The sequence below is a fragment of the Spinacia oleracea genome, chromosome 6 (assembly GCF_020520425.1).
Source record: "Spinacia oleracea cultivar Varoflay chromosome 6, BTI_SOV_V1, whole genome shotgun sequence".
Taxonomy (NCBI): domain Eukaryota; kingdom Viridiplantae; phylum Streptophyta; class Magnoliopsida; order Caryophyllales; family Amaranthaceae; genus Spinacia; species Spinacia oleracea.
The window spans coordinates 56,505,662-56,530,427 of NC_079492.1; the positions used below are offsets into that span (position 1 = coordinate 56,505,662).

Below are 24,766 nucleotides of genomic sequence, written 5' to 3' on the forward strand. Positions count from 1 at the left end.
ATTTCCTTTATCATATAAACAATAGCTAATTTTGTTCATTGGTTCTTTAAACATGTAGCAATCATTGGGTGCTTCTTGTGATTTACCCTACCATAAATACGGTTCACGTATTTGATTCAATTAAGAAGAAACGCAGCCTAGCAATAAGAGTGGTATTGGATAGGTAAGTTCATATTTTATTTTTTCAACATTTATCTATAAATTGATTAATTTGTACAATTATCTCATAATATTTGTGAATAATGATAATTGAACAGTGCCTTCGAAACTTACAAGGCATATGGTGGGAAAAGTAAAGGTCCACAATTACAATGGGGTGCTGCTGTGGTAAATATCTACAGTTTTTATCATTTCTTTTTTGGAAATTTAATTTAAGTGATGACTTGTTGACCTATGAAATATTAAATTGGTTTTCTCTAGTGTGCTCAATAGGATGGGGGTGCTGAGTGCGGGTATTTTACTTCAAGGTTCATGTATGACATAGTCCACTCATATAGTGGAAGTGAAAATCTATTCAAGGTACGAATTTTTTTAAATAAATTTAAGTTAATGATCTCTATAGATATTATATATGTTAACATTGTTTTTTTTCTCTTTCCAGGATTTTAAGGTGACTAAACCTTATACTAATGGGCAAATTCGTGAAGTTTAAACTTGTTGGGCTCTATACTTTTTGGACTTTGTATTCTACTGAAGTATAGTATTTTGTTAGAATTAAAAGCTACTATTATTAGAAGATATTTACTTGTAACTGTCAAAGCTTATCTTCCATTGCAGTTTTATTTGTTTTGAAATATTTTGATGTTTTGGACAACTTGTAACAGATGTCGTTTTAGGATGATTTTATGGATTTTTAATGGTTAATGATTTTGTATTGGTCATGGGCAATATTTTATGATAGTTGATTTTTTTTTTTTGATTTTAATTGCTTATTATTGGTACAAAATGAAGCGCTTTGCAGATAGATGATGGGATGTGTGGTATACTAGATTGCCTCGTTGTAAATGGAGGTGTTATTCCCTCTTTGTGGAATATTTTTTAAAAATAGAAAAGTTGCATATATTGCTTCGGGCTTACGATTGAGACCAAAGCAATTACTTAAATCAATTGATTTGAATAATTCATAAGTTCGAAGCAATTAGAACTTTTAATGCTTCGAACAATTGATAGGCGCGAAGCAATTGCTAGTACGTTTTAATAGTTGCTACGATCAAATGCTTCAAAATATTGGTAAGTGCAATGCAATAGGAGTCTTAAATGCTTCGCACTTGTGCGAAGCAATTGAATGCCTTCAATTGCATCGAGTCTATATGCTTCGCACATAATACGAATCAATAACCCCTTTTAGGCTCGAAGCAATATCCCTTTTTTGTACTAGTGTAGGAATCCCATGATGAGGGCATTCCCTTTGGTACTCCTTAAAATGATCCCAAGCTTCAAAGAGCGACTCATCTCGCCTTGCTCAAAAGATTGAATTTTATGGCGATATTCCGCCGTCTTTCCATGCGAGTAAAACTTTCCCAAAAACACACTAGTCACCTCGCTCCATGTGCGAAGTGAGTTGGGCTTGACCTCCTTGTCAAGCCAATCACTAGCTCGCGCAAGTAAAGAGAAACGAAATAAAGCCAACCTCACGTAGTCCGATGTGACACCATTGTGTTTGATTGTGTCACAATAATGCTCAAATTGCTTGAGATGCTCGTGAGGCGACTCATTGCTCTTCCCACAAAAGGGATGGCTTTGCACCAAGTTGATCAAGGCAGGATTGATCTCGAAGTTGTTAGCACTAGTTGTGGGTGCTTGAATACCACACATCGCTTCGAATGCCCCCGGTATTCCCAAGTTCTTATCCGGGAGCGTCATAGTCTTAATAACTTGCTCACTCTCTTCTTGTTCCTCACCAACACTCAAGGCTTCGAACCGATTATGACTTGATGAGCTAGTCAGAACACGCCTAAGTCTCCTTAGAGTCCTCTCCAATTCAAGGTCAAGAGGATGGAGGATCATTTGACGAGCACGATCCCTATCAAGCATACAAACTCAAGAAAACCGTGAGAAATGCCAAGGAAAAGAAAGCTAAGCAAGAATTCTAGAATGCAAATTTTTTTTTGTATTTTCTAATGATAAACTAGTCTCAACTTAAACTCAAAAACAACAACCGTTCCCAGGCAACGGCGCCATTTTGATTAGGTGTTTTTCCGTCGTTGAAAGATCAACACCTCAATCAAACAAAATTTATAAAACCGCTAGACTAACCAACTATATAAACTATAGTGGAAAGTAAAGGGATCGTCCCAAAGAAACGATGGTTCTCGAGTTTAAATGTCAAGCTAGTTCAAACAAGAAGTTTGGTTTTAGTTATCACTATCAAGCTAAAACTAACAATTAAACTAGATTGAATCAAGAAAGGGGAAAAGTTAGGGAGTTGGGGATAGTCTAGGGAAATTGGGGGAAATGAACTACCATCTAGTAATCATAAATGATGCAATGACATAGCACATAGGGGAATGAAACCATAAGACGTGCTCGCCACCTCTCGGATGGAGCACGCGAAGCAACCTAGCCTATAGAAGAGCTTTCGCATAGTCCTAAGCTAGATAAGCTTGCATATAATAGGAACAATCATTCGCTTGCATGAATTAAGCCCACAATGTCTTGCCAAACCTAAATCATACATTCCAATCTAATTCAATCAACTAGCATTTGCAACTACTACTCAATTGATCATGGAAAATCCTAGCACTAAATCAATTTAATCACATCAATCATTCATCAATCAAATCATCAAGTTCCCCTAATTTAGCCCCTAGGTTCTCCCATTTCCCTAACCTAATTCTACTCACTAATCATTCTAGAAATCAAGAAATCCATTAATACAAGACTAGCAAGCATGAAATTGAAGGAGTAAGAGGAGAGAATCAAGAATTCAATTGCAAACTAAAATCAACAACTAGAGAATTGAGAATTAATGGAATTAAAATCAAAGCAAAAGAAATTCAAGAAGTTGAAGAACAATCAAAGAACTATGCCAAAATAGCATGAACAAAATACTAAGAACTTGAATTGAATTGCAAGAAAAAGAGAAGAGTTGCAGGAATTACAGATTTGAAGCTTGAAATCAATGAGTTTCTCTCTCTAGAACACTAGCTTGAAGAGCAAAACCTCTAAAACTTCCTAAAATCTATTTCTGAAATTAATTGTTTAATAAAAACAATGAAAATTCTATTTATACAAACCCCTAAAAATGAGAAGTTTGAACTCGAAAAAGGGATCCCGCGCAGCCGTGCGAACGGGCATACCCAGATGCGATCGCATCAGTGCGAGCAGGCTGTGATTCCATGCGAGCGAGCTCATCGACGAATTTCTTCTTCGATCTATGCAATCGTGCTCACAAACCGTGCGATCGCACGGCCTGACTTAGCCGAATTCTCAGAAATCTTCACGTGCTCGCACGGAAATTCAGTGCGAGCCCACCAAAAATCCGTGCGAGCGGGCTCTTCTTCTGAGCGATCGCACAAAATCAAAAATAGTTCCTGCATCGTTTTTTCGATTTCGTGCGAGCACACATTCTTGGGGCACGAGCGCACGAGCCTACTTGACTTTGGAGACAACTTTGCTGACCCGTGCGAACACACAGAAATTCTGTGCGATCGCACGGGCTTAATTCGAGCAATTATCAAGTCTTTTCCATCATTTCCAACATTTTTACCTGAAAATTCATAGATGGAATAAGGGGATAAAAACTATACAAAACTATCAAAAAGCATAAAAAAAATTCTATAAAATCCTAGGCCTAGAGCGACATAAATGCCGCTCATCAGTTTACAATCCTTTGAATGTGGTCTCGTGGATGTAGGAATTAACAATTTAATTTGATTTATATGGAGTCCTCTATGTAATGAAAGTGCTACATCTTTAGGATATAGAAGAATATTTGCATAGTGTCTAATCCAAACACACAAAATGGAACATGGTTTGTCGAAACTAGTTTTTTAAAGCTTTAGCAGCTTTGGTTCTGTTTGAGTTATTTTTCCAAGATCCTTACAGGTCAAACAGGCTAGTTTGATAGGAAGAACAGACCATTCCAGTCTATTTTGCTTCCTGAATCAATCAGTTGGATCAGCTATCTTTTTTATTCTTTCAACAATGCTTAGAAGTCACACATGATCAAGTCTTTAATTTGGACAAAATGTAATGGAAATCACCATATTACATATCTATTTAGCACGAATCGAAACTGATTTAGCACTTACCAGGCCCCGCATCTGTAAGATCAATACCAACTTTAAAAAAACAGTACTCGACAGTGCATGCTTTTTCCCCTGCTGATAATCCTCAGTCCTTTGTCTAATGAAAGTGATGCATCTCTTTAGGATATAGAAGAATATATAGCTTTTCAGAAAGTTGGATACTACGGAGTACTATAGGGGAATAGGATGGTGCCTAAACATATTTCTGGAAGTTAGTGACTAATGATAGAAGTGTAACATCTGCTGAGACTTATTGGTTTGCAGTTGACTAGTATAAAGTTCAGGCAAGGACTTATGCAGACAGGTTAGCTTAATGCAAGATAAAAGAAGTTCTAAGTGCTAATCTGAGCAAAAGCAGTACGAATAGACAATCTGATATAAGTGCTGATGATTAGTGTACTGGTGTTGTTTTCATGATACTATTTTTTGCTGGGCTAAATGTTTTACACGATCTCCATGCCTGGTTGCAATGATTTGAGGCCAATTTTTGGATGCATTAAATGATATACCTGACCTAATGTCCATTAATTAATATATTTCGTTGTTTGTTTTTTAAAGTATTATCTTATAGTTCTAATAAATTGCAAATTTCATTTTCTAGGCATAAGAAAAAGGATGGAGGTTCTGGTTGGGAGTCAATTGCTGAAAAAAATTATGAAGAACTCAAAAAACTTCATGAAGCTCAGATTGAGGAGCATGGTAAGGATTCGCTCAATGTCAAAGATGCTTACATTAAGGTTTAAAAGACCTAAATCTAGGTATGTACGAGGACTTGGTCCTGGAGCTCGACCACCTAAAAAAGGTAGGGATATATAGAGAGAACAATGAACGAGTGGAGCTCTCTACCCAAGTTAACACACTTAGTGCATCAAATGAGAAGTTGAGAGTATCAAATGAGCAGCTAAAAGAATCTAATGAAGAGCTTAAAGCATCTAATGAGGAGTTCAGAGCATCCAACGAGGAGCTTAAATCAGAATTTTCTAGAATGAACAAAGAAGCTATTGAACGTGAACAGGAACTGAGGGAAGATATGCTAAAAATGTTCGAGGAGATGAGGTAAATTTTTGTTGCATTCTTATTTTTTAGGTTTGTCAGAAATATTTGTTAGTTTTTTAACTATCCATGACTCATGTAACGTGCTCGAAATAAATATTTGGGGCAAAACTGAAAGAACAACCATTAAAAGAACTACTGCAACTAAGAATATCATTGACAGTAATCTGGAAACTTGAATTCTCCTTAGCACTCGCCTGCAGTAGCTTTACTAGAGCCAAACAATCGGTTTCCAGTTCTGCATTTCAGAACCCCGCTTCATAGGCATAGTTAAGCCCGAACCACACTGCCTCTGCCTCCGCCTGTAGGGCTGTGATATTAGGTGAAAATTTATTTAAGATTTGAGAGAAGTCGGAGAACTTGGAAATGTAGGTTTTTTGGTTGTAGGTCATGGGAAGTGGGTAGTTGGTCAAGTTTTAACATACTGGAAGTATTTAATTGTTGAGGTTGGAGTGGTTGTACTACTTTTTCCTTTTCAAATCTGACACAGATACCGTAGTCTGGTTGTAATATATGTGTGCAACAAGGGAACTTCCACAAGTGTGTGACTCGAATACTTTATGAAAGATTCACATGTTGTTGCCCTGAACTTAATATTGAACTGTCTAATTCTCGAAATGTGTGACATTGTGGTGAACTAGTACAATAAAAAGTAAATAAAAATTAAGAACTCTTCATTTGGCTTGGGATTTGAAGAGGCAAAGGAAAACAAACATAGCTGTTAGGATGCTTTCTTTGGGACCGAAACCTGGTGAGTATTGAATTGCTGTAGACAGTTCATACCAGAGTCTGGGTGGAACACCTTGATTGTTTTGTACTGCAATCAATTGTATCAATATCTTTCTGTACCTAAACCCATCAAACTAAGGATTCCTTTCACAGGCTGGCTATTTGGTTCTCCTACTTGGGTTTAGCACATGGCTGTAGGTCATGGGAAGTGGGTAGTTGGTCAACCTGGTCACTTTGCATGCTATGTTAGAAGATCTGGTAGAGTGGAAATGGACCTACCTACATCTATTGGAAAAGTGAGGCTATCACTTTCAATCATATGGTTATGATCAGACTCATCAGAGAATAATTCACCTGAAGCATAGTCGGTTTAACTGTTATTATTCACTGCATTGTATCAGCTGGTTGTATGAAGAAAACATAGAGCGTTTTATGATTAGGAGAGGGTGTTTACTATGTGACTCCATATGCCAATTCATCTCATGATGTGTTATACTCATCATTAGTCTCCTTTCCTTCTGCTTTCACTCTGAGTTGCAGTGCATATTTGCCCTCTACTGCTGGCAACTTTTTCTTGTTTCTTCTTGCATACACTTTCATCATAGCACCTGTTAGCCATGTTCACGGACCCACTGGACTTTCACTTGTTTCCAGCACCTGTTGGTTTGTGTTCACTGACCTCACTAGAATGTTTTCCAGCACTTGTTGGTCTGTTTTCACTTACCTAACTGGACTGTTTTCCAGCACCTGTTATTTTCTGTTGCATCTGCACGCACTGTCTGTTGCATGGCCTCCCTTGCCTTGCCCATCGCCTAACTTACCCCACTCAGCGCTCCTTGCGAAGGCTGCAGCGTCTCACTGCTATGTTGCAGCTGACTGGCATTAATGTTGTGTTCAGCTAATTCTGTGTATTGTATTTCATAAATAAACAGGGAAGATTAGATTGGTTATCATTTTTTTAATCACATAAGTACCTAATTTGGCGTTTTATCTTATCAGGAACAATGGATCAAAAACATCGTCCTAAATTGGGTCGAGGAGAGCTCTTTGAATTGAAGTATGATCGAGCATTCGAGTTTGCCGTATATGAACTCCTTAGACTACAACTACTGTTAAGTATTTAGTTTATTTCAAACTTTTAGCTTCTATAGCACAATGTTGTTTTAGATGATTATGTATATATGCACACAATGTTAGAGTGACATATATTAATTTATATTTTACTTTATTGTCGTCTTTGGATAAATATGTACTTGTTATTCATAATTGTTTTTTATGTCAATCGTTTAGCACATATATGAACAGGGAAGAAATCATATATGGAGTATGTAGCTTATAATACGTATGGGCGAAAAATGTGTTGACTTAAGCATTATTTATTTGGCGCGTGATTTAAACTTGTGTGCAACAAGTTTCGTTGCCCATAATACTATGGGAGACAAAGATAGTGTTGCACAAAACTACCATTAAAAAAAAATGATTGACTCATTTGGGCAACGGAATTCAAATAGTCGTCGCACCAAGTGACAGTTTATAGGCAATGAAAAAGATAATTTTTTGCCCAAAGATATCGACTTATGGACAACAAAAGTAAAAGTCGTTGCACAAAGTCACAAACATAGGACAACGACTCTAAACTTCGTCGCACATTTGCTTACACTTTAGGCGACAAATATACATCTCGTTGCAACGACTTTTGCTCGACGCACAAAGTAATTATTGTGCAACGAAATATGACTTCGAGGCCCAAATATAGCAAGGGCCTCGACCCTATAGCAACGACTTTTGAGCCGGAAAAAATCGTCGCCCTAAACTAAAGGCGACGAATTTCTATGTTTGGGCGACGACGTTTTTCGTTGCCCAAACCTGTTTTTCTTGTAGTGAGTTCAAGAAACAGAACTACTACTCATCTTGCATTCTAGTCGTCTAGAGTTTTCTATGCTTCCATCTTTATAGAAAACTACGACCAGGGACCATTTTCAACTTTTGACATTCAAGTTCACTTGATAGACATTTCTTAGTGAAAGGACTGGTCCTGACAGTCTATCTTGAATATATCGTCAAATTGAAGGGACTCATAATTTAATAAACCACAAATTAAATGGAAAAATGAATTCTATTCATTTGTATGAATGGTTAACCAATAACGTTTTACAAAGTATTAAAATCTAAAACTTAAAAACATTAAATAAGGACATCAAAGCCATTCTCCAACATGCTTGATTCCCATAGCTGCAGTGTGCGAGTTGTGCTTCGCTTGCGGCAGAGGTTTAGTTAATGGATTTGAGATGTTGTCGTCAGTTCCAATCTTCCTTATCTCGACTTCTTTTCTTTCAACGAACTCTCGTAGAAGGTAAAATCTACGAAGTACATGCTTGACTCTCTTGTGGTGTCTAGGCTCCTTTGCCTGTGCAATAGCTCCATTATTATCACAATATAGAGCTATTGGTCCTTTAATGGAGGGGACTACACCAAGTTCACCTATGCACTTCCTTAGCCAAATAGCTTCCTTTGCTGCTTCATGTGCAGCAATGTACTCCGCTTTAGTTGTAGAATCCGCAATGGTGCTTTGCTTAGGACTTTTCCAGCTTACTGCACCTCCGTTGAGGCAGAAGACAAACCCAGACTGTGATTCGAAATCATCCTTGTCGGTTTGGAAACTTGCGTCCGTATAGTCTTTAAAAATTAATTCTTCATCTCCACCATAGACTAGAAAATCATCTTTGTGCCTTTTCAGGTACTTCAGAATATTCTTGGCAGTAGTCCAATGTGCCTCTCCTGGGTCTGACTGGTATCTGCTCGTAGCACTTAGTACGCAACATGCGGGCGTGTACATATCATAGCATACATTATTGAACCAATCAATGATGCATATGGAATCCCACTCATTCGTCTACGCTCATCTAGTGTTTTTGGGCACTTAGTCTTGCCTAGAGTCATTCCATGAGACATGGGTAGGTAGCCTCGCTTGGAATCTGCCATATTGAACCTTTCAAGCAGCTTATTGATATAAGTGCTTTGACTAAGTCCAATCATCTTTTTAGATCTATCTCTGTAAATCTTGATGCCCAGGTTGTACTGTGCTTCTCCTAAATCCTTCATCGAAAAACATTTCCCAAGCAAAATCTTGACAGAGTTCAACATAGGAATATCATTTCCGATAAGTAATATGTCATCAACATATAACACTAGAAAAACAATTTTTCTCCCACTAACCTTCTTGTATACACAAGATTCATCTGTGTTCTTGACGAAACCAAAGTCGCGGATTATTTCATCAAAACGTATATTCCAGCTCCTTGATGCTTGCTTCAATCCATAAATGGATTTCTTAAGCTTGCATACATTTTTAGCATTCTTTGGATCCTCAAAACCCTTAAGTTGTGTCATAAACACAGTTTCTGTTAAAACACCATTTAAGAAAGCGATTTTGACATCCATCTGCCATATTTCGTAATCGTAATATGCAGCGATTGCTAACATTATCCGAATAGACTTTAGCATTGCAACTGGTGACAAGGTTTCATCGTAATCCACACCGTGGACTTGCCTGTAACCTTTTGCAACCAATCTAGCTTTGAAAACTTCTAGTTTCCCATCCTTGTCCTGTTTCAGTTTGAAAACCCATTTGCTTCCCATGGATTGATAGCCATCTGGCAAATCGACCAAATCCCAAACTTGGATTTCATATGGAGTCTAATTCAGATTGTATGGCTTCTTGCCATTGCTTGGAGCTAGGGCTCGTCATAGCTTGTTTGTAAGTCGCAGGTTCATCACTTTTAAGTAATAGAACTTCATGGCTCTCGTTCCTCAAAATACATAAGTACCTTTCCGGTTGAGATCTATATCTCTGCGATCTACGTGGGGTTACATTTCTAGATGGTCCTTGATTCTCATCTTGAGCCTTCTCTAGAGTTTGTTGTTCGACACGAATTTCTTCGAGGTCTACTTTTCTCCCACTTGTCATTTTGGAAATGTGATCTCTTTCCAAAGTACCTTTCCAATGTTTGTGTGCTATTTGTTTAGTGATAATTATTGTAATAAAGTAAATCTCCTTCAAATTATGAAAAATACGTTTTTTCCATTTTAAATTTAAATTGCGCCAAGTTATTGTTGCAATTTGGACTAGGTGATGAATTTATTGTTTTGAAAATCCAAAATTAAAGTTCCTAAATCCTCCACACATTTTTTTATGCCTTTTTTAATATTTCGACTACTTAGCTCTCAACTTTAATCCTCAAAGCAAATATGAGAAATTAGGAAGCAAAATATAAATTATTTTTGGGACCCCCATTTGTAAATTCCTAGATCCACCCCTTATTTTAGGCCCTCTGTGAATTGAGGTTAGAGAGAATTTCAAGAGAGGAATCGTTAATTACCAGATGAATTATTTAGGGTAATCTTTCAAAAGATCTAGGTTTGATGTGTTAGTATTATTTACAAGAGTGATTTCATCAAATCAATGTACTCCGTACAAGAGAAGATAGGACTTCTCAAAATAATAATGCACAATTAGTTTTTTTTTTTGTTTTTTTTTGCAAAATATACAAAAGTAAAAAAAAGTTAAAAAAAAAAAAAGGAAAAAATTAATGTAACTTGAACACGGATTTGTATATGAGCTCCCATGAAAGAAGAGAGAGATTTCGATGGGGAAAAGGAGAGAGAAAGAGAGTCTAATGTTTTATGGCGGTGTTGTATTGTTACACTACGGGTAATGTAGTACCTGATCGGCAACAGAAAGTGAATACAACATAATGGAACCAAATTGAATGGTAGATTTTATAAGAGAACTTGTGATATGGCCGGACCTTCAAATCTTGAGAATCATTGAATAGACAAATTCTTTGATTCTGTATTGTATTTGACAAATTCTTATCTGTAGAGGTTCATTGAATAGACAAATTCTTTGATTATGTATTGGTATTTGACTAGGTCCTTCAGAATCAGCGTAACCTGCTTATGAGGCGATGATATGCAGATATAAACATTAATTTAATTTGATTTTTCTTGCCGACTAGCTCCTTCGTCTTTTAAGGTGACTAGCCCCTTTAATTTTTTTCAGGCTGACTAGCTCCGACGCTTTTTAAGGCTGACTGGGCCCCTTGATTTTTTAGAATGACTAGCCACCTTGATTTTTTTGGATGACTATCCCCCTTGATTTTTTTAGGCTGACTAGCCCCTTGATTTTTTCGACTGACTAACCCCCTTATTTTCCCCATAAAACAGTATTAGGGGCTTGGTGCCTTAGTTGAGTATCATCAGTTTGGGTTCGTTTAAGGCCTTTTCACTTTGGGTCCATAGTTCTCATATATGCTACTAGTCTTATATGCACGCGATGCGTGCGACATTATATAAAAGTTTAAATTTTTTAGGAAAATTTGGTAATATTAATCCAACATTTGGCCGATTTTCTTTTATTAATTCCACCTACGACATATTTTTTTAATAATCCCACCTTTAGTACCCAACGACTTTTTTTGGGCTTAAGTGACCAATAACCTGTGAAAAAGTTAACGAGATAGTGATGAATTGATGATGATGATGACTGAATATATCGAGAGACAGTACTACTACGTAGAGACATATTACCGCATACAACATGCTTATGACCTGTTGGGCCCAATAAAAGTCGTTGGATAGTAAATGTGGGATTATTAAAAAATATGTCATAGGTGGGCTTAATAAAAGAAAATCGACCAAAGATTGGATTAATATTACCAAATTTTTCAAATATTTATTATTACAACTAATCACAACAAATATTAGGCAAGAAAATATACGCAAAGTTAATATTTAAAAACATTAAGGTTATACTACATGTCAATTTTGCAATCTAAGTTCATATTTAACTAATCAAAACAATCAATCAAAATATTTATGTATGTAAGAAATATAAATAATAGTAATACAAAGTAATAAACATTTTACATTAGTTTTATCTCCATTTCATCTAAGCTTTTTTACACATCAATTCCTTAATTTTGAAGGCAAACAACACTTAAAAAGAATGGAAAGAAATAAAGATTCAAAGCTCAAAAAAGATATGGAACCCTAGAAATACAAAATTAAAGATTGAGAGTTAGGAAATATCTAGAACTACTCCCCTTAAACTGATGAGCATGCGATGCATTTAAATAATTGATAATACTCTAGTGATCAGGAAGTAATGAGAAATTTAATAGCTTTTCGGGAAATTAGTTCGGAAAAAATAATTATTCTATTTAACATTGGATCGCAAAATCGTATATCGTGTTGCGTATATTCATAAGCTAAGCGAAACGAATAGTCGTATCGTACGACATTGGTGTTAGGTTATGACAAATATAAAACATATATTTCATGCGGAAAAACCATAAATCTAGGAATCCAAATTAATTGCCACATAGTCAATTAGCATAATTTAGGATGCATACATTTGAAGCATGCCTTCCCTAGCTGCTCCCGAACCGAACAAGAACAAGTTTAGGATTCCAAGTGTAGTCCCTCTGTAGATAGTCAGCACGTTCGGATCCGCCTTAGATTCAATTAACTAGAATTTAGCCTAAGGTATTATGTTATTCGTACTTAATTATATGGAAAATTATTAAACTTCGTTTTTAACTTAAAACTATATGAATACTTGAGAGAATATTATATATCTAAATTGTGATTTCCATCATCTATTTATAGGGTAGGATTATAGGAACTAGAAACCTACTAGGATTCAATTTATATAATTCAATTAGAATTAGACTTAAATTAAATCTATTGATTGTAGTGTTTAGCTTAACAACTAACTCTAGTAGTTTTAGGAACATAATCTAATCGAACAAATCCTAAACGCCTAAGGATTCGAAACACATACGAACACAACGACACGCACGAACAGCCCACGAGGAGCTGTTATGCGCGCGCGGAGCTCGGCCCAGCAAGCAGCGACGCGGCCCATTGCAAGGGCGCTGCTGCTGCTCCTGGCCTTGCCTTGCTCGATGGGCCTGGCCTTGCTTCGTGCTCGGCTGGGGCCTGCTTGCTTGGCGGGCTTGCTGCTGCTCGCTTGCGCGCGATTTGCTAGGCGCGGGCCTAGCTTCGTGCTGGGCCTTGCGTCTAACAAGCTTGTCCGATGTTTATTTCGTACGTCGCAATTCCGATTGATTTTCCGATTCCGGAATTCATTTCCGGTTCGAACAATATTTAATATTTCCGATTCCGATAATATTTCCGATTCTGGTAATATTTCCGTTTCCGGCAATATTTCCGATTCCGGTAATATTTCCGTTTCCGATAATATTTTTCGATACGTACCATGTTTCCGTTTCCGGCAACATCTACGACTTGGATAATATTTATATTTCCGATACTATCCATATTTTCGTTTCCGGCAATATCATCATTTCCGGAGTATTCACAATTTGCCTTTTGACGATTTCAGCTCCCACTGGAACCAAGATCCGTAGATTTCGATTATCCATAAATGGAGTATTTAATTCACTTAAATACTTGATCCGTTCACGTACTATTTGTGTTACCTTACGGGTTCAGTTAAGAGTAAGCTGTGGATTAATATTATTAATTCCACTTGAACTAAAGCGGCCTCTAGCTAGGCATATAGTTCACTTGATCTCACTGAATTAATAACTTGTATAATTAATTAATACTGAACCGCATTTATTGGACTTAATATTGAATGCATACTTGGACCAAGGGCATTATTTCCTTCAGTCTCCCACTTGTCCTTACGGACAAGTGTGCATTTCCTAATTCCTTTGTCGCTTGATGCTTGCTCATGAACATAAGGTAAGAGTTGTCATCCTTATTATGTCCAGATGTATTTCTCGGTTTCAGAGTTCAACTGATCAAATAAACAGATAATCATAGCCTATGATTCATCTGAGCACGACCATGCATTTTACAGTTTGTAGCTCTCCGAGTGGCCTTGTACAACTTTCAACATCTCATCCCGATTTATGGGAGGACAATCCCAATCTTGCGATCTTGCGATTAGACTTCGTTTGATAGGTAATTACGCGAGTGTTGCCATTATAGCCTCCTTTTACGGTGCGACGGTCGACAACGTCAAAGTAAGCAGTTCTCAAACAAGTAATCTCAAATCACTCAGGTATTGAGGATTAGTGTCTAATAATTTGAATGAAATTTACTTATGAAAGATTTTCATGTCTTACAGTAAAGTTTCATAGGTCTGTCCGATACTAGCCTTCCCAAAGTAAGTATCTATGCAAATGATTGCGACATTGCCAGAACTACTAGTCATCTAGCATTCTAGTCGTCTAGCGTTTTCTATGTGTCCATCTTTATAGAAAACTCCGACCAGGGACCATTTTCAAATTTTGCATTCTAGTCGTCTAGCGTTTTCTATGCGTCCATCTTTTTAGAAAACTCCGACCAGGGACCATTTTCAACTTTTGACATTTAAGTTCACTTGATAGACATTTCTTAGTCACAGGACTGGTCCTGACAGTCTATCTTGAATATATTTTCAAATTGAAGGGACTCATCATTTAATAAACCACAAATTAAATGGAAAAATGAATTATATTCATTTGTATGAATGGTTAACCAATAACGTTTTACAAAGTATTAAACTCTAAAACTTTAAAACATTAAATAAGGACATCAAAGCCATTCTCCAACATGCTTGATTCCCATAGCTACAGTGTGCGAGTTGTGCTTCGCTTGCGGCAGAGGTTTAGTTAATGGATCTGAGATGTTGTCGTCAGTTCTAATCTTGCTTATCTCGACTTCTTTTCTTTCAAAGAAATCTCGTAGAAGGTAAAATCTACGAAGTACATGCTTGACTCTCTGGTAGTGTTTAGGCTCCTTTGCCTGTGCAATAGCTCCGTTATTATCACAATATAGAGCTATTGGTCCTTTAATGGAGGGGACTACACCAAGTTCACCTATGAACTTCCTTAGCCAAATAGCTTCCTTTGCTGCTTCATGTGCATCAATGTACTCCGCTTCAGCTGTAGAATCCGCAATGGTGCTTTGCTTAGCACTTTTCCAGCTTACTGCACCTCCGTTGAGGCAGAAGACAAACCATGACTGTGAACTGAAATCATCTTTGTCGGTTTGGAAACTTGCGTCCGTATAGTCTTTAAAAATTATTTCATCATCTCCACCATAGACCAGGAAATCATCTTTGTGCCTTTTCAGGTACTTTAGAATATTCTTGGCAGTAGTTTAATGTGCCTCTTCTAGGTCTGACTGGTATATGCTCGTAGCACTTAGTGCGTACGCAACATCCGAGCGTGTACATATCATAGCATACATTATTGAACCAATCAATGATGCATATGGAATCCCACTCATTCGTCTACGCTCATCCAGTGTTTTTGGGCACTGAGTCTTGCTTAGACTCATTCCACGAGACATTGGTAGGTAGCCTCGCTTGGAGTCTGCCATATTGAACCTTTCAAGCAGCTTATTGATATAAGTGGTTTGACTAAGTCCAATCATCTTTTTAGATCTATCTCTATAAATCTTGATGCTCAGTAAGTATTGTGCTTCTCCTAGATCCTTCATCGAAAAACATTTCCCAAGCCGAAACTTGACAAAGTTCAACATAGGAATGTCATTTCTGATAGGTAATATGTCATCAACATATAACACTAGAAAAATAATTTTGCTCCCACTGACCTTCTTGTATACAAAAATTCGTCTGTGTTCTTGACGAAACCAAAGTCACTGACTGCTTCATCAAAACGTATATTCCATCTCCTTGATGCTTGCTTCAATCCATAAATGGATTTCTTAAGCTTGCATACCTTTATTAGCATTCTTTGGATCCTCAAAACCCTTAAGCTGTGTCATAAACACAGTTTCTGTTAAAACACCATTTAAGAAAGCGATTTGGACATCCATCTGCCATATTTCGTAATAGTAATACAGCGATTGCTAACATTATCCGAATAGACTTAAGCATTGCAACTGGTGAAAAGGTTTTATCGTAATCCACACAGTGGACTTGCCTGTAACCTTTTGCAACCAATCCAGCTTTGAAAACTTCTAGTTTCCCATCCTTGTCCTTTTTCAGTTTGAAAACCCATTTGCTTCCTATGGATTGATAGCCATCTGGCAAATCAACCAAATCCCAAACTTGGTTTTCAGACATGAAGTCTAATTCAGATTGCATGGCTTCTTGCCATTGCTTGGAGCTAGGGCTCATCATAGCTTGTTTGTAAGTCGCAGGTTCATCACTTTCAAGTAATAGAACTTCATTGCTCTCGTTCGGCAAAATACCTAAGTACCTTTCCGGTTGAGATCTATATCTCTGCAATCTACGCGGGGTTACATTTCTGGATGGTCCTTGGTTCTCACCAGATTCTTCTAAAGATCTATGAGTTTCATCCTGAATGCCATCTTGAGCATTCTCTGGAGTTATTTGTTCGACTCGAATTTCTTCGAGGTCTACTTTTCTCCCACTTGTCATTTTGGAAATGTGATCTCTTTCCAAAAAGATACCATCTCGAGCAACAAACACCTTGTTCTCAGATGTATGGTAGACGTAATACCCCTTTGTTTCCTTTGGATAGCCCACAAGAATACATTTGTCAGATTTTGGTTGAAGTTTGTCTGAAATTAATCGTTTGACGTATACTTCACAACCGCAAATCTTAAGAAAACACACATTTTAAGGTTTTCCAAACCAAAACTCATATGGAGTCTTTTCAACAGCTTTAGACGGAGCTCTATTTATAGTGAGTGCAGCTGTATTTAGTGCATGTCCCCAAAATTCTATTGGAAGTTCGGCCTGACCCATCATTGATCTAACCATGTCTAGCAAGGTTCTATTTCTCCGTTCTGACACACCGTTCCATTGAGGTGTTCCGGGAGGAGTCAATTCTGATAGAATTCCACATTCTTTCAAATGGTCCTCAAATTCATAGCTCAGATATTCACCGCCTCTATCAGACCGCAATGCCTTAACCTTCTTGCCTAACTGATTCTCTACTTCACTCCGGAATTCCTTTAATTTGTCAAAAGACTCAGACTTATGCTTCATTAGGTAGAAATAAGCATATCTATTGAAGTCATCAGTGAACCTGATAAAGTAGCTAAAACCACCTCTAGCATTTGTACTCATTGGTCCACATACATCTATATGGATTAAACCCAATAGTTCAGTTGCTCTTTCTCCAACTTAGAGAAGGTTTCTTTGTCATTTTGCCAAGTAAACATGATTCGCACTTATCATAATCCTCTAAGTCAAATGTTTCTAGAATTCCATCCTTTTGAAGTCTTTCTATGCCCTTTATGTTAATATGGCCTAATCGACCATGCCAACGATATGTGAGATCTGAATCATTCTTTTTGGCCTTTTTTGTATTTATGTTATAAACTTGTTTGTCGTGATCTAATAAATAAAGTCCATTGACTAATCTAGCAGATCCATAAAACATCTCTTTAAAATAAAACGAGCAACTATTGTCTTTTATTAAAAAAGAAAATCCCTTACAATCTAAGCAAGAAACAAAAATGATGTTTTTAGTAAGACTTGGAACATGGAAACACTCTTCTAGTTCCAAAACTAGCCCAAAGGGCAACTGTTGTGGGAGTTTTTCCTATGGTTGATGACGAGGAGTTATCCGGTTCCACGTAGAGTAGAGTCTAGTCCACGTCGGGCGACTTTCCTGCAAAACAAGAATATTCCCGTAGGAATATTCCCTCCGATTCTTAAGTAAGATTAGGGTTTTATAAAGAAGTGATTAGGAAAAATAAAGCATTAAATATCTGAAATTGAGGTGTTTCTCTATCTAGGAACTTGTGTCAATTCCTTGGGAATTGAGTTTATTTATAGTCTCCCCCTTTTGGGGGGGGGGGGGGAACCCTAGGAGGGTTTCACATGATTGGCTAAGCTTACCATAATATGACAAGTGTCATCATCACAATATTCCTTTAAGGGGATTGTACATTAAACTCAGCCATACATCATCATTTGCTGACTCCTAGGTGGCTATCAAATAAGCAACTTTGCCTATTGGGATGTGCCACGTGTCGTGCTGCGGTTTGGCCACGTAGATGGGTTATTTTTACCCACATCATTTGCCCCTCAAGAAGGGTAGTAGAGTAAAACGACTTTTGCAGTACCCATTCTTGACTGTTGATTTCATAATCAGATTTCGGGGACCGAAGAGAGAGCTCCAAGTGGCGACTCTTCCATTTCTGTCCTTACTATATATATATGGAGGAGGGGTAAAATTTTCGACTTTTACTTTCGAAAATCTACCTCCTTGCTTTCTAGATAGAGAATTTTAAGAGAAATTCCTGACGAATACCTTGATTTCGGCCGGTCTCTCAGGACGAAGAAGGATTGTGCGAAATCTCCGTCTCCTTTATGTGCCGCCTGAATTTGACGTCATCATCTCCGACATTTTTTAAGGTAATTGCCTAACCCTCTCGTCTGTAGCTTTATTTATATCAGTAATTTTTGAATTACTTTTGTAATTCGCCAATTTTCGCACCGTTCGCTATTTTATGAGGTCTTTAAGGTTCTTGAGCCGTTAAGGCTGGAACTTCTGGATTTGGTGATCTGATCTGCGGCGCACCAATATCCCTCAATTTTTAAGCCCATCGTTAAGTTCGACCTCCCATTGCGTATTATGCAGGACACGATGGCAAGGACGAAAAAGACGGCAAACATTGCTGACTTGCAGCTAAGGGGTCAGCAGATGGACCCCTCTTTCTCAGGGGGGAGATCCATCAGAGTGCCGGCGGGGGAAGTAAGCCGGACACCGCCACGCGAGGCTAAAAGCTCTCGTCAAGGAGTGACATACTTTGATGAGTTTTGGATGGAGGAGATGGAAGATGCTGGTCCATCAAGACAACCTACCGACTCGTTAGAGGAGTCAGAGCAAGATGAGAGCGACAACGAGGTTGTGGGTGAAGAGGCCGAAGACGAGGTAATTGGAGTGCATCAGGTTGTTGCTGGAGGTGTACAGGGGGAGAATGCTCAAATTGCTGCGGGTCAGATTGGAGCTGATCCGAAGTGGTTAAAGTGGTTAGAGAAACATGGGGAGAATTATGACGCTGGCATGAGTACTGGCCCCGGCTATGAGATGAGGTTTCCTGAAAGCCAGGCGTCCACTATTTTTGAGGTGGGCCCAAGTGAGTTTCTTGTGTATGCTGGAGCTTTCAAGAGTGGTTTACGTTTTCCAGTCCATCCTTTCGTGGAGGAAGTGTTGGATGGGTTCGGCATTGGTCTTTGCCAATTGTCACCCAATTCTTGGACGAACGTACTTGGGTACGTTGCTAAGTGTGAGTTGTTGGGCCTGAGGCTGTCTTTTAATGCTTTTCTTAGGCTGGTGCGTTTTCAGAAGGTAAAGAGAGCCGAAGGTTGGTTCCAATTAGCTAACAAGGGTGAGTATGCTACTACCTTTGACAAGCCGTCAAAACATAATTTTTGGAGAATGAGATGGGTGGTTATGTGGACCGCGGATGAGGAGGCGGAGCTGAAGTTTAGCCGCTGGCAGTTGGAGCCTTGCTTTGCTGGGGGTAATGAGGAGTTGCCGGCCTTAACGGCACAGGAGTGGGATCAGATTGCTGCCAACTTTAAAGCTGAGTCTGTGACGGTGCAGACTAAGAGTTTGAACATCCCTAAATCTTGGCTCCCGTCATGTTCTCAGTTCAAAGATCCAGTGTTTCTGGCAGCGGCTGGTATAGATCATGTGTTAGACCATGTGAAGAAAATATGTCCTTCAACTAAGGTGCATTTAGTCTAATACCAAGGTTCGGATTAATTGCGAACAATTAATTCAGTGAGATCAAGTGATCGGAAAAACTAGCTGGAGCAATGCTTCCGATCAGTGAGTTCTAATGAATATTAAGCTCACAACTTACTCTTGACTGAACCTACAAGGTCACACCAATGGCACGTAACAGATCACCGGATTAAATGAATCGTAAATTCATTTAATAGCTTTTCGGGAATTTAGTTCGGAAAAATATAATTATACGATTAAACATTAGATCGTGAAATCGTATATCGTATTGCGTATATTCGTAAGCTAGGCGAGACGAATAATCGTATCGTACGACATTGGATCGTCAAGTACGAAACGATAAATAAATTGTGGAAGGATAATTTAATCGTAATACGAAAGCAACCCACGAGCCAGAGCACACATGCGCAAGGCCAATGGGAGCAGCGTGCATGGAAATGCAGCACTGGCCCATGGGCCTCGCTACTGTGTGGCGCGGGCGGACAAGGCACAAAGCAAGCAGCTCGCGGCCCATGGCCCACGTTGTTGTGCGTGCATAAAGCTACTCGTGGGCTTGCTGGCCGGCCAATGGCCTTAGGCCTTGGTCGGTTGGCTTGCTTATTATATAGGTTATTCTAATAACCTAAAATAATGTTTTCCTAGCACACAATTCAGATTACACACAACCCTAGGAGAAAAGAGAAACCCTAATTCTCTCTTTGCCTCCATGGATGTGTTCTTCCCAAAGGCACAAACTCTTGATCGATTGTCTAAGCTACGATAATCAAGACGGATCTGGTCGTGTCGGTGAACCAAGTAGAGGACCGACAAGTGGAGTTCTAAATTCGTGTTCGTTGACAATTTGTGGAAAACACGCTTCAAACGTAAGTATGCTTAATCTGTGTTTTATATATGCTTCCTGGCTTTGGGGATTGTTTCCGCACATGTTATTATGTTTAATTGTATTCCCCTACAGTGGTATCATGAGCCTTATGTATTCAAAGCATATTTTAGCATGAATTATTTGTTTTTGCATCTGTCGAAATTTTGGAATTTTTGGTGAATTTTTCGGATTTATTATGAATTTTTGGATGAATTGCGTAATAAGGTCTGAATTCAAAAAGATTCGCTTTTCGATTTTTAAAACCCTAACCTGATTGAAAACGATTTTCTAAGATCAACTCAGGAGAACATAATTGCAAAAACAGGCCTCGAAGTGTCGTTCTGTGGGCATTTATGTTAATTTTTTAATAAAAATTAAAAGTGTCGCACAATACTTCAATTAAAAGGTCAACTTAAAATTCTCCTAATTGCTTGAAATTTTTACACAATGTTAGTGGGTATATTCTTGATCTTTGGTAAAAATTTCAGATTTTCCCGATAAGTATAAACCCTAATTTTGCCTTTCCCCAATTCGTAAAATTTGGAACCCTAATTGTTTTTTAAATAATTTTGGTTTAATAATTCTGTTGATTGGGAAAGGGAATATAATTTCATGGGTCAGTGGCTAATTTTAAAAATTATTGGATTAAAATTTTGAATGATTTCGTTAATTTTAATCGCACTTAAACCTAATTATTGAAATCTGTAATTTAAATGTTAAAGAACGATTTAAAGTTTTGGATTTTATTATTTAAAAGGTTCAAATTTTTCAAGTTGATTCGTTCGTTCTTAAAAATTTGAATAATGTTAGCCTTTGATTTAATTTTACGAAATTGATTGTCGTTAAAGTTTATTAAATCGTTAAAAATCGTTGTTTTTCGAAAATAAAAATCGTAACTTTTTGAAAAATAATATTAATGCAAGTTCGTGAAATTACATTTATTTTTAATTGAGTTGGTCTGTAGGCACGAACCAAAGGCACGAACACGATGTGTGGTGGACGTATGGCTCGACGAGCATACGGGCTGCTGTACGAGAGCCGAGCCGCAGCGACACGGGCAACAGCAAGCGTGCTGCGTGCCTCGTGCGGGCTGGGCGAGGAAAGGGCAAGCGATGCTTGCAGGTGCTGCGACGAAGCAAGGCGCAAGGCCATACGACGTCCAGCGCAGCGATGGCACGACAACGAGTGTGTAGGGCAGCGACGAGCTGTGGGCACGCGCGCGCACCAGGCTGCGGGGTATGCGAGCTTGCTCGTGCGCCTCGTAGGCCATACACAAGGGGCAATGGGCTGGGCGCAAGCCTAGCCCAACTATGCACTTGGACTTTTTCGTTGAAAATTGTTTATTTCGTTGGGCTTCGCATATTTGCATTAATTAGGGCTAACGGGATATTTAATTTAATATTTTATTTGCTTGGGCCGGGCCGCGAGTTTTAATTTACTATTTCATAATTAATTATCCGAAATAATTATTGGTTTGAGTGAGAGCCACTAAATGAAATTAAAATGAAATAATTATATTTAATTATTTTCGTAGGTTACATTATTTTAATTAAATTCAATTTTAATTAGAATAAAGTCTAAGGATTAATAAGTTGGAAATTCATTAATCTTTTAGGACGCGTTTATGTGAACGTGAATTTTAATTAAATCACGTAAATACTTGCATATTTATATGGGCCATTCGTTTTAGCATACGAATGGGTGAATGCATAGAATGTATATTTTATGTAATGCGACTAGTATGGCGATTTAGGATAGTTAAATACGGTCTGAGTACTGTTCTATCTTTGAATGTAAAGTTTTAAATATGGTCTGCGTACCATGAAAATTTTGATGTAATTTATTATTTTCAAGTATTTCTAAGTTTAGAACTTTAAGTTAGCATTTGAACGAAGATTCGAGACGGTGCCAAGCTAACAAGGAGGTGATGAAGATTGGATGCTTCAAGACAAGATGTTTTGGGCCATACTAGATCACCATTTATTTATGCACTTTAATGTATATATTATGCTTGAATGTATGAATGTATGTAAGCTTTGCATGAATAGGTTGTTTCATATGACTCGATTTGATTAAGTTCACTAAATAATCGAACCAACATAGAAACAACTAGGTCCAAAGTAATATTGAGTTTAAAAATTGTCTTCCAAATCAAGCACTTACAAAAATCTAAGGATCTAAGGTAGTAGGTTTACGCCAAAGCGAGGTGCTATTTTAGTAGACTTAGATGGTAAGGCGTCCAAAAGGAGCACGTTGATTGTGGTTTCAACTCAAACAACAATGGCATTATGTTGTGGCAATGGGATAAATTATGGTATTAATTTATTAACCAAGAGTAATTTGGAGATTACTAGCAATAGGTTTTGCTTACCTAAAATCTTAAACTACTTAAGACATTCCAAAGCTGCTTAAGGATTTAGGACTTTTGGGGTCTTGGAATCGTTTCATTTTTATTGGACCATGTTTTATTTTTTGCATGAATGAAATGTTTAATAGCTTTAATGATTGCATTAATTATTTTATTTCAAGTTATTAAAGTATGATAAATATTTTCTTTGCTAGTTCATTCTGTAGAATAGTACATCTTCAACCTTATTGCGTTCGGACAATGGAACTGCGATATTTCCTCGATCGATTGGTAACTATTTTGAGAGCGATTCTCAAAGAAAAGGAGAATGAGAGCGTATCTTGAATGCCATTTTCTTATAGTGATCTTCATGGTTGTTTTCAAACTAGAATTTGAATGGTAGACCAATTGGACCTCATATATTCAGAATACTGGGTAGTTTTGAAATAATGAAGTATTGAGTTAAAGACTAGTGTATAACCAATGGTTAACAACCAATTTTCTTTTGATTCGATGATGAATTAGACTCTTTGGATGTTGTCATTCAAAGTGAACAAAAGAAAGGGACTTTGTAAGCGTAACAAAGTAAGAAGATCACGCAAAGAGTAAAATCTTTAGGACTATAAGAAAACGTGCTAGAAAGGAAGGGGAACAAAAGAAATGAATTCAATATTCAATTTCTACCTAAAAGTTTGTGTTAAAGAAAAACGACTTAGCAAATAAACTCCTATGGTATTAGATTACTGCTTGAGGTTCTAAACTCTTGTTAAGAACTCAATTTCCGGTAGCTAAGTCTAGTTAATAACCTACAAGTGGAAAATGAAGCAAAGTTGTGCTACATTAATTGTAGGGTCATCATCTTTGTTTTAAAGTCCTTCTAAAGGCTGGAACTTAATGGTATTATGTTCCATTAATCATCATAATCAATTTCTGTTTGGACAACGGAAAGACTCACATTCAAAGTAAACAAAAACCTTCGTTAAGTGTTTATTTGAATGAAATGGTCATTTAAGGGTTGAGTCATATGATTGATTAATAAGAAAACGAATCTCTTCACGTACACTCAAACTTCAGAAGGTTCAAATAAAACATTTTGATTTGTGTTCCGCATATCTTTGGCAATGTCATACGACCATATCAACAAGACAACATTCTAAGATTCCATGACATGGATTTCTGAAAGTTGGTTAATTTAAGACACGTGGGTCTTGCTTGTTAAACATGACATAGAAATGGACTATTGTTAGTGTTAGGTTATGATACATATGACATTACATAGATCATGCGGAAACAACCATTAACCCAGGACAACATATTATTTACACATAATCATATAGCATAATTTAGATGCATACTCTTTGTTGCGTGCCCTCCCTAGCTGCGCCCGAACCGAACAAGAACAAGTCTTTAGGACTCCAAGTGTCGTCCCTCCGTAGATAGTCCACAGCACGTCCGGATCCGCCTTAAGATTGACCAACTAGAATCGCCCTTAAGGTACTAGAAAATTTCGGCACTTTTATGAGCAAGATGTGTGTTTTAATTTTCTCTCAAAAAACTCACTTTTGAATACTTTGAAACTTGTTATAAATTGTGAGCCCTAGCCTCATATTTATAGAGGTATGGAAAGGGAATCGAAATCCTATTCAGATACAAATTAATTAAACCTAGAATCCTACAAGAACTCTAATTTAATTAATTTATCAAATAGAATTAGGAATTTAATCATTAACCGAACTCTGCATGTTTTAGGAAACGTGCACGAACACAAACACTTGCACACACACGCACGGCAGCCACGATGGGCCCCATG

General features: G+C 37.6%; 1 non-coding gene across 1 annotated transcript; it reads left to right on the forward strand.

The window, feature by feature from the left end:
- The first annotated feature begins 1,385 nt into the window (after positions 1 to 1,385).
- Positions 1,386 to 1,487, forward strand: LOC130464573 (small nucleolar RNA R71). The gene has a single exon (XR_008924965.1). It is a non-coding gene; the product is annotated as a small nucleolar RNA R71 (small nucleolar RNA).
- Positions 1,488 to 24,766: the final 23,279 nt, after the last annotated feature.